The 13,743-nt window shown below is 41.9% G+C and overlaps 1 protein-coding gene across 9 annotated transcripts in view; it reads left to right on the forward strand.

The window, feature by feature from the left end:
* Nucleotides 1-13,743, forward strand: part of rbfox3a (RNA binding fox-1 homolog 3a) — a 459,476-nt gene that overhangs the window by 364,342 nt on the left and 81,391 nt on the right. The window contains exon 1 of one of the 9 annotated variants that reach the window (XM_016252042.1): nt 10,518-10,539. The exons of the other annotated variants lie outside the window; for them this stretch is intronic. The gene's annotated coding sequence lies outside the window, so the exon portion shown is untranslated. Of the gene's footprint in view, nt 1-10,517; nt 10,540-13,743 lie in introns of those variants that run through there. 9 annotated transcript variants of the gene reach the window in all.

Consider the following 13,743-nt stretch of genomic DNA (forward strand, 5'->3'; position numbering starts at 1 on the left):
GATTGTCTTCAGAAACATTTTTTGTTATGCTGGTTGAAAGACTCTTCACATCCCGATAGCAATCATTAAGTTAAGTGGTCTAAAAGTATTTATCTGTATTTATATATTCTGTGGAAGGCGTAGGACCAAGAAATGTTCGTTCAATCAAAACGCTTGGTCCGATCGTTTTAATTGGCTTTCCTACCTGCCTGTCAACATATGTATTAGCATACCTCTGCGCACCCGGTTTGCACAGACAGGATACTTCATCAGCGCGTTCACGCACGCTGTGCAGGCAGAGCGAGAATGGCAGACAAACATCAACAACCCGATCTTCCTTCCTGGTATTGTAGTACTTTTAAAGTTTTCTCACCGGTAAATGACACATGATGTAGCCCAGCGGTTCTCAATTCCAGTCCATTTTGCATGTCTCGCTTAGTTAACACACCCGATTCAGATAACCAGCTCGTTAGAAGTGAGCTACATGCATGAACTGTGTTACGATCGATATGATCCCTACACAGTGTTCATTGCTCCCTACTCCCTGAGCAGTGGAAATTGTAGAAAGTTTACTTCACTTCGGAACATTCATTCACGGATTTGCGCTGCGCAGCGTCTTCACACAGACTAAACTTACTAGAGAAGTGACATAATATACCTCCGTAAATAAATACTATTTAAATTTATGTCTCGCACACTTTAATGCCTTTTGTATGGAACATATCCGCTCGCTTCGAACTGGATGGCGGAATATCCGGTGATGTCCACTTCGCAGAGCACTTACGGCACATGATAAGAGATACATATGAAATGTGCCATGGGGGGGGGGGGGGGGGGGGGGGTGGGGGGTGGGGGTGGTGCTGGCAGGCCAGGCTGCACCCTATCCTGGGGCTTGACCATCTGGGTTTATTGACCGGCAGCTCCGTGATTCCAGAAGCTCGCTGAAGAGAGAAAGAGAGAGGGAGGAGGGAAGAGAATAAGCCTCAATCTTAACTGGACGGTTTTTGAGCGTCGCTGCTTTGTGTTTATTTCGTTCAACTGCCTTCCTGGGGGAGAATGTTTCCCATGAGTCCCAGAATGGTACTTGAATTTTAACAAAAGCCACCTCCAATGTGAGGGAAAGATTGGGGTTATACACCACTGTGAGTGTGTGTCTCAGGATGGGTGTGTGTGTGTGTGTGTGTGTGTGTGTGTGTGTGTGTGTGTGTGTGTGTGTGTGTGTGTGTGTGTGTTAAATCATTAAATTCTTTCAAAAAGTATTTTTTTATCTTACTAGACTTAAAACAAGTGGGGAAAAATCCTCAGTTGCACTAATACAAAATATACTAGTTTTAAGAATACATTGTCTGAAAGCAAATGTTAATATCACATGCAATGTTTCAAGGATTTTTTTATATTTTAACTAGGAGATAAGACAAAATAAATTTGCCTTAAAATAGATTTTGTGAAGTGGAGGTTGGCTGTTGATGTACTTTACTGAACTTTACTGACTTCTACTGACCTGTTGATGTACTTTATATTACAACCAATGCATTTTGTGTGAGACACCGTGTATATAGAGAGTTTCTGTGTGTACAGGAATGTTTTTTTTTCCTTTGTTCTTTATTTGCTATGCATACTGCTACATTACCAGCTCTCCTCATTTTTCCTCCTCCTCCCCTCCTTTGAAAGTCAAGTGGCATTTCCATTTTCAAATTGCTTCCTACTCCTTTGTGAATAGAATCGAATTACTCTGAAAAGCCCTGATTGATTCTTTCTGAACACAATAGTTTTCATCGTTTAAGCCAATAGCAGCTGCTCACTCTCTCTTATATTGCCTATTGAGCCAGACCTGAGTCCTGCTGGTGGTCATTATAGTGGATTCTGAATGGGGGACTGGTAAAAAAAAAACCTATGGACAAGTAACGTATTGCAGGATGATGGGGGTTTGGGCGTAAATGAGAAGACATTTTAGGGGTCAAGAGTTCGCTCTTTCTACGTTCATATAGTCCCTTCATGCCTCTGTTAACAATTGCAGTTTTTATTTGGCTGTGGCGTGTGCAGTGAAAAGCCGCTAGTTCTTTAATAGAGCTGTGGAGAACTCGACTAGATCCAGCCCATTGCATATTCTAATTTGTTCAAGGAGCAAGGTGCCATATTGATCATCCCCCACCCCAGAGAGAGAAAGCGAGGGAGGGAGAAAGTATCTGGCTCACAGTGAAGGCTTTTGAATGCGACGCATACCTCAGAGGCTTTTTCAGTTTTGACCCCCGTGCACTGAGTAATCTCCTGAGTGGGCTTTGTAGTGCAGCCATCTTTAGTGTAGCCTGGAGCTCCAGCCCACCCATGTCCACAACGTCTCTCTCTCGCCTCGGCGCGTGTACGGAGTGCACCCGGGGTCACCGCAACTGTGGCCGTGTAGGGTGATGCTTTAATCAGTTTTATGGCTGATGTATCATACAGTTTGAAAATAAATAACCAAATCTTGTGCTGCTTTCCTACTTCGCTTTTGAAGAGATATGTGTGTGTGTGTGTGTGTGTGTGTGTGTCTGTGTGTATGTGCACGTACTGGCCCTACCAGGGTGCTGCAAGGCAGGCAGGCAGCCTAATGGTTTGGAGCATATATATTTAATGGCAGTGGTGGAAGGCTGTAGAGAGTGTGTGGTTTATGGATCGGCTCCTGGTAACAAACCCACAGCTGTCAGAGCGGAAACCAGGGGAAGGGAGAGATATGGAAGAGGCCCGGTCCCCACTGCGACCCTGCCGGACCGGGTCCACGTAGACCGCTGTGAGGTAGGAAGGGGGACCAAGCTGTTTTCCTGTTCCAGAGGGTCTAGTTGGGCACCGAGGAGGCTGGGAAGAAATGACAGTCCGCATGCCAGTGGATTGGAGGGAGGGGCGAACGGATTCTTCGTGACACAGTGTGGGCTTGGCACTCTATCAGTTTAAAAAGTAAACACCTTTTGTCATGTTAGCAGCAGGTTTGTGGGCAGATTTTGGACTTTGGCCACTTAGAGATGCCCACTTTGCTTGGCATTATATTGGTAAGATCTTGATTAGCTTTTAAAGGAATAGATTAAGTTTATTTTTTATATTTATTCACACCCCTATGATGTTCTAAACAAGTATGACTTTCTTTTTTTGGAACAAAGATGATTTGTTTTGTGATCAAACATACAACATGCCTCCAACATACATGGAACAGTTGCATGTATGTTGCATATAACAAAATTGATGTATGCATTTGAAAATTTTATGAGAAAGTTGATCACAAAAAACACCTATATACAAAAATGCACACTATATATTGCCAACAGTTGCCAACAGAATTAAAATAATAAACGTTATTTATGATAGTATTTTAATAATATATAATATTTTAAATATGTATATATTTTATATTACATTTAATTATTATATATTAAGTTAACAAAGAATAACAACGAATTTCATTTCAAAATTTCAAAAGTGAAGTGAAAAATCAAAAAAATACACTTAACACGAAGTAGACACAATTGCCAAAAAATTAAGACAAAATTTTTTTTTTTATTATAATTTATTATATTATATAAATATAATATAAATATTTATATATCATGTAATACATATAGATATTATATTATAATATAATTTTATTTTATTTATAATAAAACATTCCAGTTATTTCAAAAGTGGACAGAAAAAAATAAATAAATAATAATAATAATAATAATACTTACTATACGCACATACTATATACAGTTACCAACAAATAAAGACAAAAATTGTAAACTAAAAATTTACTTTATAATATAATATAAATATTTATGTTATATAATACATTTAGATATTATATTAGAATATAATGTTATTTTACTTATCATTTTAAAATTAATTTTAAAAGAGTATGAGTGTGAAAGGAAATCAGTGGGGTCACTGTTGTTTGTGTCAGGATTAGGGACCTTTTTTGGTGTGTTTTCCCTCCCCATGTGCTCCGTGACCCAGTTTCTTCCTTGTTTTATTGGTTTCATGTGATTCAGGTGTGTCTTGTCAATTGTCCTCATTACCCCATGTATTTAAGTCCCAGTATGTGCGTTCTGTCTTTGTCGGGTCTAATAGTGTGATGTACGTATGTCTTCTCCCGTTCATGGTTTGGATTGCCCCCTGTGTGGATTCATTAAAGACTGTTTATTCTAATCTACGTCTCCGACGTTCACTCCGACAAAGTGCATGACAGAAGACCCAACCGACAAAAAGTAAAACTTAGCTGCGTGTTTCCCCTCTGTTTTGTTTCCGTGTCTTGTTCAGTGTTTTTTTTTTCCTCCCGTTTGTCTCCTATGGATCCCTTCGACCCCTTCTCCTGTCCGAGAGATCTCCTCCTCCTGCTGGAGCAGGGGGAGAGATCGCTCGAGATCCACAACAGATTGTTTCTGGAAATCGCCCAATTTACCAGTTACCCGGACGACGCACTCTGCGCGTTCTATGACGCCAGCCTGAACCCCGCGTGCAGAATGCCGTCGTCAGAAGATGGCCCTCGAGCGGATTTCGCCGCCTTTGTGGAGTGGATACTGGCGACAAATGGATCTCCATTCACCGTCTGTTCCGAGGATGATCTCGCCAGTTCCACTCCGGATCCAGAGCCCAGCCCACCATCACCTCGCTGCACGGAGCCAAAGCCTGAGACCACCGATGACGGAGAGCCCGTCACGACCGACGAGCCATCGCCGCATGGAGCAACAGAGCTGAGGATCGCCGCGGAGCCGGAGCTTCTGATGACGTCAGACCAGGAGCGAGAGCCGGCTACATCGCCTGCTATGAGGGAGAATGCCGTGGACAGCGAGAGCACGGAGAGGAGCTAGCCCCTGACCAGAGTCGAGTGATGGCTCCAGCCCCTGACCAGAGTCAAGAGAGGGCTTCTTTTCCTAAGTTCAGCCCAGAGAGGGCTCCTGTTTCCACGTCCAGCCCAGGGAGGGCTGCGGTTCCCACGTATGGCTCAGGGAGGGCCTCAGTTCCCGAGTTTAGCCCAGAAAAGGCTCCTGTTGCTGAATTAGGCCCAGAAAGGGCTCCTGTTCCTAAGTTTGGCCCAGAGAGGGCTCCCGTTCCCTAGTCCAGTCCCGAGAGGGCTCGTGTCCCTGAGTCCAACACAGAGAGGGCTTCCGTTCCCAAGTTCAGCCCAGGGAGGGCTTCTGCTCCTGATTAAAGCCCAGAGAGCCCGGAGGCTTAGAAATGACCACCCACCCTCCCGCTCCTGCCTCCTCCGTCGCTGTCATCTGGCAGCTCCTCTGCTCACCCTCAGCCCACCATCTGTTTGGTGCGAGCACTGCAGGTCTGCCAGTCTCCATCGTTGGCGTGGCTAGAGAATCCCTTCCCTCCGCCTCCAGCCTCTGAGTCCCGGACTCCGCCTCGGCCTGTCGACCCAGCAGCTCCACCATGGCTCCTAGCTCTCTCCTCTCTGTCGTGGCACGGCAGTCCACTGGCTCTGCCGGGCTCCCTCGTCCCTCCGGCTCCGCCTTGATCTGTCGTCGACCATCCGTCGCCTCAGGACTCCACTCCTCCGGCTGCGCCTCATCCCTTCGTCCATCCGGCTCTGTCAGGCTCCTCCTTCCCTTCGGCTCCTCCTCGGTCCTCTTTCGCTCCGGCTCCACCACGGCCTTCTGGATCCCTCCCTCCGTCGGCTCCACCCTGGGTCACCGTTATGGCTGCGGCCTGGGTCTTGTTTGGCTCCTCCTGCTCCAAGCCCCTCCTGTCTCCTCCCTGGCTCCTCTCTCCATCGTCTCCACCTAGAACTCTGTCTGCCGGCCCCCTCCCTGGTGTCCATCTTCCTCCCGACCCTCCTCCCAAGTTCCCACCCGTCCCTCCCTCAGTTGTATCTACGCCGTGAGGACTCATCTTCCGGAAGAGGGCGATATGTTAGGATTATGGACCTGTTTTGGTGTGTTTTCCCTCCCCATATGCTCCGTGACCCAGTTTCTTCCTTGTTTGACTGGTTTCATGTGATTCAGGTGTGTCTTGTCAATTGTCCTCATTACCCCATTTATTTAAGTCCAAGTCTGTGCATTCTGTCTTTGTCGGGTCTAACAGTGTGATGTACACGTGTGTCTTCTCCCATTCCTGGTTTGGATTGCCCCTTGTGTGGATTCATTAAAGACTGTTTATTCTAATCTATGTTTCCGTCATTCACTCCAACACAGTGCGTAACAGTTTGGAAACCTGTAAATCTTCATAATTGTGTTCAGAATTTTAATAAGGAGGACAAAACTATTTTACTTTTTCAGCATCATGTAGTTATGGGAATGGTCTTCAAGGTTGCAGGTTATATGCGAATCATTGACAATTTTATACCTAGAGAAACGCCCCCAATCATGTTGTTGGAATGCAATTGGACTGAATGGGCAACAAACGCTGGGTTTTAGTGGGCTGAGACACGGCAGAGGGGGGCAACATCTCATCACCATGGTTACGCCAGTTACCTCACAGAGCCTCCTGTGAAATGGGTTGGAGCTCAGAAGTTTTTTTAATTTGCCACATCATAAAAATAAAGTCAATTTTCCACTTCAGGAACCATAAGGGCTGACAAATATTATTGGAAAGAAGTGACAAAGGAGGAAACGGCAAAAGGAAGGCAATTTTTTTCTTTCATTTGTTTTATGGATGGCACCCACCTTAGTGTGCAGAATGGGAGGTGGCTTCGTCCGGCTGTGACTGAGCCATGGGAGAAAAAAAATAGATTTTATGTACAGGCAACAAGCCATTCGGACAATCTGTTACCTTTTCCTGCTTTGTGCAGTTCCAAAGTACACCGTGAACACACAGTATGGAGTGAGCATCTATTTCTGACTCTGGTGCTCGGCCAGCAAAGCCGTGGATGAGAGACTGGATGTCTTAAGGCTTCTTGCATTGAAGTTTCACTCATTTACATTACATTTACATAATTTACATTACCTAATCATTTAGCAGACGCTTTTATTCAAAGAGCCTTACAATTGAGGAAAAGCACAAGCAATTTATCATATTGCACCCAACAATATTAGCAGTGCTATTTTAACAGTAAAGTAGAGCCTTACAAAATAGAGCAGAAGTGTACTTGCATAAAAGTAGAAAGAAGAGCTTGTGGTGGTCTTACTAAGGGAGGATGGAGGCTCATTCCACTGTAAAGATGACTCACTCAATTTCTCTGTTCCAAAATGTAGTGAGCTGCTTCATTTTAAGACATCATAGGTGTGGAATTGATTGCCTGTTCAAAAAGCTCCGCAGCGTAATTGTAGTAAAGGTTCATTACAATAATTCTATGTTATTTTATACTTGTTTTTATTCTAAAGCAGCATCTCATCTTTCATGTACAATACAATCTCAAAATGCATTGCGAAAAGTAAATCCAAGAGAAATGTTACTTATAACTCATTCAAATCTGAAACTGAATTTAAATTATTTAAAATTTAAATTTAAATGATTATTTTCAATGTAATTATTATTTATAGATTAAAAGTACAAAAAAAGTTATAAATAAAATAAAATAATAAAAATAATAAAATAAAAATGAATTTATCAATCAAAATTACCCATGTTAATTATGTTAATAATAGTAATATTTGCCTATTTTAAATATTAATATTTACTATACTATATTAGAAATGTACTATACCACAATTTGTGTTCTATGTATAACCATATAATGCTAGAAATCATCAATTAAATAACCTAATAATAATATTTATTTAATTATCAATAATTTAAACATTTTAATATTCATATATACATATTTATTTAATACTAATAATTTAAACATTCTATTCTACCCCCTATTTGTGTGTTCTATGTATATTCATGCTTAACATATTGCTGCCTGTCGCTATTACTCGTTCTGTAACAGAGCTATTTTAAATAGGCTTAATTTTGAAGCACACTAGCAAGAACCACATGCCAGGACACACCTGAGTGTGAGTGTACATCAGTTCTTTATGTGGGACGTTACATAACGCACTGCAGCCTTTACTGACCATATGAGGTGGGGCACATCAGCTCCATCTGTGGGTAATGTTCAGATATGACAGCACAATAAGAGACACAGGCAGGTGTGGATGTGTGTGCGTGTTTTCCGCATGCATGAGGGTCGAGAAAATATATAGGAGTGCAGTCTGCAAGGAGACTTTGGACCAAAATGATTCATTCCCATAAGCTGTCATTGGAGCCGCTGGATTTAGTTAAGTAATAAGTGCAAAATGTTCTCTTTTGAATAATTGATACTTCCCTCGCTGAATTTTCTCCCACTCAGCCATTCATTTGCTCACATATATCCTGCTGATTAAGAAGTATATCTTACAGGAACAGGGAAAGTGTGCGTGTGTGTTTTTGTGTGTGTGCATACAAGCACATGCATGCATCTAATGGTGTGTGCCTGTATGATACATGAGGGACATAAAAACAGAGATAAAAATCTTAGTCTATTCGTATACAAGATCAGTAAAACAAACAGCTAGCTGGGAGCATAAAACAATCGGTTATAGGATTTCAGTGGATCGCTAACGTATTTGAACCTGTGATGAATACAACAGTCTGCACAATGAAAGCAGGAAAAACTAGACGTTAATTCGAAAAACTGGTATGAAGTGCTTCATCAATATTTAAGCAGCTAAAATAATCTAACAAAAAAGCAACCTTTCGAATTTAAAATTACTTGGATTTTGAAGATAATTTTGAATGAGTCCCATTGGTGCAAGTCTGCAGATTCACATGCTAAACCCTTCAAAATATAAAAGCTGGTGACTGTGTTTGGCTTCATATTTTAACTGTGTTGGCTTGTCAGTTTTAGAGTTGACATGACATGAATGATTCTTTCATCAGCTGCCCAGTCAGCTGTGTGTGTGTGTGTGTGTGTGTGTGTGTGTGTGTGTGTTGTCAAACACTTCATCACACACATGCGCATCAACAGCCGAATATTTCCCAACACTTCGATTGGAATCGGCAGTGTGCCAGTTGTCTGCAGGCTTTTGTTTATTTTTCGCTTTTTATGTCTTTAATCTTTTTTCATAGGATCAGCACTATTGCACTCCCACCTTCAATCCCTGCACTCCCTCCTTTGCTTCTTGTCATGAGAGAGAGAAAGAAAGAAAGTTAAAGAAAGAAAGAAACTAATCAGTCTTGACACTGCTGTTTTGCATGCAATTTAAGAGCAAGTCAATAGTGAAAAGACATAGATTTCAGGTGAGTCCTTATTAGCGGGCAGAATTGTGCTAAAGCTGTGAAAGCTCAGCGGACAGTAAAGCTGCTGAGATTTGGTACATTATTAATGCTGATTTTTCAGTTGTAATAAGTTTTCATTCAACATTAGTTCAACAGAGCCATCAATCACACTGAAAATATAATTTCTCGAGCTGTCATGGATTAATTGTGTCTGTTCAATGGCTGACATGATTTATTTAGTGCCTTCTCCTTTTGTACCATTAAAATTGCTGACATCTTTTAATTAACCATTAATTCTTCATTTTCCTGAGAAGTATCTATGGTATATATATTTTCATATGCAATATAAGTGATGCGTTAAATATCTTCAGTGAATGTTTAACACTAAATCATTTCTCAGTCGGCTGGTGGATGGTGCTTTATGGCACAGGATAAAAAAATAAGTTTTTCGGTTTCGTGAACTTTAGTGAGTGAAGCCAATGCTAATGTCCAAACCTGGTGTCATTTAGAATTGATTCAGTTTTTAAGGATACACTCAATTGGATAATTTTAATATTGGAGAATGTGAAAACATTTTATAAGAACTTTGTAGAAATGAAAGAAAATACTTAATGATCTCTCTGTAATTCAGTATTTTTATGTTTTATTGTGTCATAGCATTTCTTGACAGAAATATTTTATATAAATAAAAATAATGATGTTTTCATATTAATCATAGATGTACAATAATGCCTGCTCTTTGAATTCCAAATTATCAGATACATTTAACTTAAAGAAAATATTTTTTTAAGTGTGTATTTACTTTAGAGAGGGGGAAAAAATGATCCCATTCTTTAAATAATGTGAAAATATTTTTATTAGTGTTTATAGAGATATTTGTCCAGTATGGTTTATCCTGCTTACTTACCTTTGCACTTTTCAGTCTCTCAGAGCACACACGTTTCCTTGAGCCGTTCTTGTGTTTGTCACAGAAGTTTGTGTGAACTTTTGAAGGTTAAGCGTGGCTGTGTATTTAGCTTGTGGCGTGTACAAAACAGCCCATTGATCTTGTTGATCTTTTGCTTATGAAGTGGCCGTCAAATCCATCTGTCTCCGCTCATCGATAGTCTCTGGCAGCAGGGATGTATTTAGCAATGTCTGAAATTGAGGTATTTGTGCCTGCGTGCACTTCTTTCCCCACTACTCTTCCTGTTTCAGCACTTTTATACCACCAGAGGACAACTGGTCAAATTAGCGCTAATTAGCTTTTAGCGTAGCTCCTAAGTACAGAGACGTGATGCTTTGCCAAGTTATCATTGTACGGCATGCTTAAGGTTATTAATAAAGGATTTGAGACTAAACCGCGCTTTGTCGTCTTGTGTCAATGTTTCAAAGGTGACGCCGTTCCGAGGTCAGTCCGAGACAGATCGGCGCAGTTCAGGGGTGAGTTTACCGCCACGCAAAAACATTGTGCAAGCTACACTGATGTTGCAACGCAGTAAACTCCTATTGCTGACACTGTCCTTGGATCTGCAGTCTTTTCATGTGATGCTGGTCCCATTGCTATAAATAGCAGAAAAGCACTAGTTTACAGCTATAGGCTCCAGAGCTGTTTCTTACCTGCCGGTGACAGGGCTCAGGAGGAAGGGGAAATGGGGCCAGTGTTTCACCTCACCCCCCCCATCACTCGCTCCACTGCGGGCATTGGTATGGACCGCATGACTTTTCCCCATAATGAAATATTCACAGGTCACTGCTTCCCTGAGAAATGATGGGGATCAGTCAATTGCTTTTCAGCCAGTAATTTTCTCCTCCTTCAAAGCCCCTCTCGCCATGTTGACAGTCATTAGTGGCAGAGGAAGGCTGGATCGAACCACAAGCGCTGCACTTTCTACTGACAGCAGCTAGCGTTTAGAGTCTGTCTCAGCCGTTCCCCCTCGACGTCTCCCTTCCCTCGTTCGTTTCCATTTTGTACCTTCGCAATTACCCTTTTCCTTATTTATCGCCATGATTTCCCCACGCATCCTTCAGAATCTCTTTGAAAGTGTCTCTCCGAGGACGTCGGACGGCGTTAACATATGTAAGCTGGGTTTAATTCATGTAGTCTCCGCTGGCTCCTCTGCCGGCTCTTGTTTCTATCTGTTAAAAAATTCAGAGCGGCTATAGATTTAGCACAAGATGGAATAGCTAATGACGGCGAAAGAGACTCTTCACAGCATCTATGCAAATGCAGCCGTAACCTTCTCATCACTTTTACGATGTAATGAGATAGCGGAAGATGAATTTCCATCTCTGCTGATATTTGGCAAGTCCCGGCTTAAATCTGTAATTTGTTACATCCCGACTTAATTATGAGACTTTGTGAACATCCAAAACCTTCTCTTTTTTTCGCCCTCCGCAGGATAAGTGCAGCGCGTCCGACTGCACTTATGAGTCTAAGGCTTGTTTGTGAGGTTTGTCGCACTAAGAGTCTGATGAAATTAAACTTGTTGGCTTTCGTAATTGTAGTAATTGTAGACCGGTGTCTGTTTATATGATAAGGTTAGCAAAAAAAGATGAGGGGGGAAATTGTAAGGGGGAAAAAACTTTAACAAAGCATATTTTCCTCTTTCATGACTTCGATTGACCTTTAAGGATATGAATATCTGACATGATGAATCGTCCCGAGTGGAGCGACAGGCTATGTTCCTTATTAACCAGCTGTGGTCAAAGGAGATAGGGACATCCTTTGAAGTAATGTGTTACACTCCATATTAGTGTTCAAAATACAAAAAAAAACACTCTCTGGTGCAATTGCGCCAGCGTCAGCAGTCCCGACCTCTGGTGAATTCCCATTAGTGGCTGAGGGAATGATAGACGGCCTCCCTGCTCTCCATCTCCTCTGCACACTCAATTAAAAGCTGACCTTCAACCCCATGGAGCTGCTGAGATCTGTCCCTGCATATCCGCATCACGGCACGGACGCGGAACAGGTGGGAGATGGGTGCTAGTACAGGGTGTGTTTGGCTTCTAGTCGCTCTTTCTGTCTCCTCCTTTGTTATCTCTGGGTTCCGAGGGCATTGCCATCCCCCCTCCTACCCGGAGTAAGGAAGGTGCCTTGAGCAGTGTAGCGGTTTTTCGGTAGCAGCATCGATAAGAGCTGGCAAGGTCTTGGATCAGGGAATGCTAGGAAACAGACAGCGCTAGGCTCTCTCTTCTCGTAGTGAACAGATAAGCGCTCTCCAGAAATCACAATCGGGAGAAAAAAAAAATACAATCCTCCCCTGTACAGCGTGACTCAGTGAGTGTAATCTATATACTCAGCTTGAAAAGAAAACACGGATTTCCCTGGAAACCCAGACCCTTTCAACTCAGCCGACTCTGATAAGACTGTTGTACCTCAGACTACAACGCATTCAATTTAATATCAATAAAAAAAAATTGCATTTCCAAATCAAAGACACTGTAAGTGTACTTCTTTTTTCCCCTTTCCCATCCTTTTGTGCTTATGAAAGATTCATGCTGAACTTAAGATGTAAGTCCAACACAAGTGTGTCAGCTTTTGTTATTTTCTTTTATAACCAGAGGTTTTAGAAACTGAAGTACTTTTCATTCAGAATCTTTGTAGATTGTTTTATTGTTGTTATTTGTGTGTGTGCTGTTTTGTTTTGTTTTGTTTTTTGTTTTGTTTTGACTACTACTTATATTAGCGCTGTTGCATTCTCCACTTAAACACCACAAACTCTGGTGCGAATGCTCTGTTAGTGCGGTTCATTTGAGTAAGTGTGAACGCTGCCATCCGAACCCTGCTGTGCACCAAACAAGACTTGAACAACAGAGCTTGTTTGGAAGTGGACCAAGACACTTCTTTTTAGCGGTCTCAGTCCGCTTCCAAACAAACTCTGGTGCGGTTTGAATGAAATATTGTTTGGGGTGTTCGTTAAGTTCTATCATGAAATATACGTCATTCAACCCGACCAATCAGATTGTGAACTTATGACTATACCTTTAGATTCGGTATCTTCAGGTTCACTGTCAAAAATGCCAGTGTGAACACTAAGCGGACCATGACCAAATGTAACTTTTTCTTTTTTGGTCCGGACCAAACGAACCAAGAGAACCGAACTACCGAAGTGTGAATGCACCCTTATATTCACCACAAAACTGTTTAAAATTCAGAAAATGTAAATTTTGAAGAAAAAAAAGCATGATCTTATTTACTTAAAGGGGTGGTTGATTGCGATTTCACATTTTTTTAAACGTTAGTTAGTGTATAATGTTGCTGTTTGAGCATAAACAATATCTGCAAAGTTACGAAGCTGAAAGTTAAATGCAAACGGAAATATCGTCTTTTAAAATTCTGGCAATTTAATGCATACAAAAACGGCTGGTAGGGACTACAATAAGTTACTTCCCGGGTTCTTGACATCACAAACCCTGATAAACCCTGCCCTCGGGAACACGCAACGAAGGGGGCGAGGCCATGCTGTGCTGCTTTAGAGAAGAGGAAGAGAAAACTAGAGGTGCATGTAAAAATATATTCATTTATGATTCGTGATTCTAGTAAAATTAGTTTCAAAATCAGTGTTATAAAGCAGCGGTTCTTAATACTGTTCCTCGCGTCCCTCTGCTCTGCACACGCTCTGCATCTCTCTCTCTCTCTCTCTC

The sequence above is a fragment of the Sinocyclocheilus grahami genome, unplaced genomic scaffold (assembly GCF_001515645.1).
Source record: "Sinocyclocheilus grahami isolate Dianchi unplaced genomic scaffold, SAMN03320097.WGS_v1.1 scaffold26.1, whole genome shotgun sequence".
Taxonomy (NCBI): domain Eukaryota; kingdom Metazoa; phylum Chordata; class Actinopteri; order Cypriniformes; family Cyprinidae; genus Sinocyclocheilus; species Sinocyclocheilus grahami.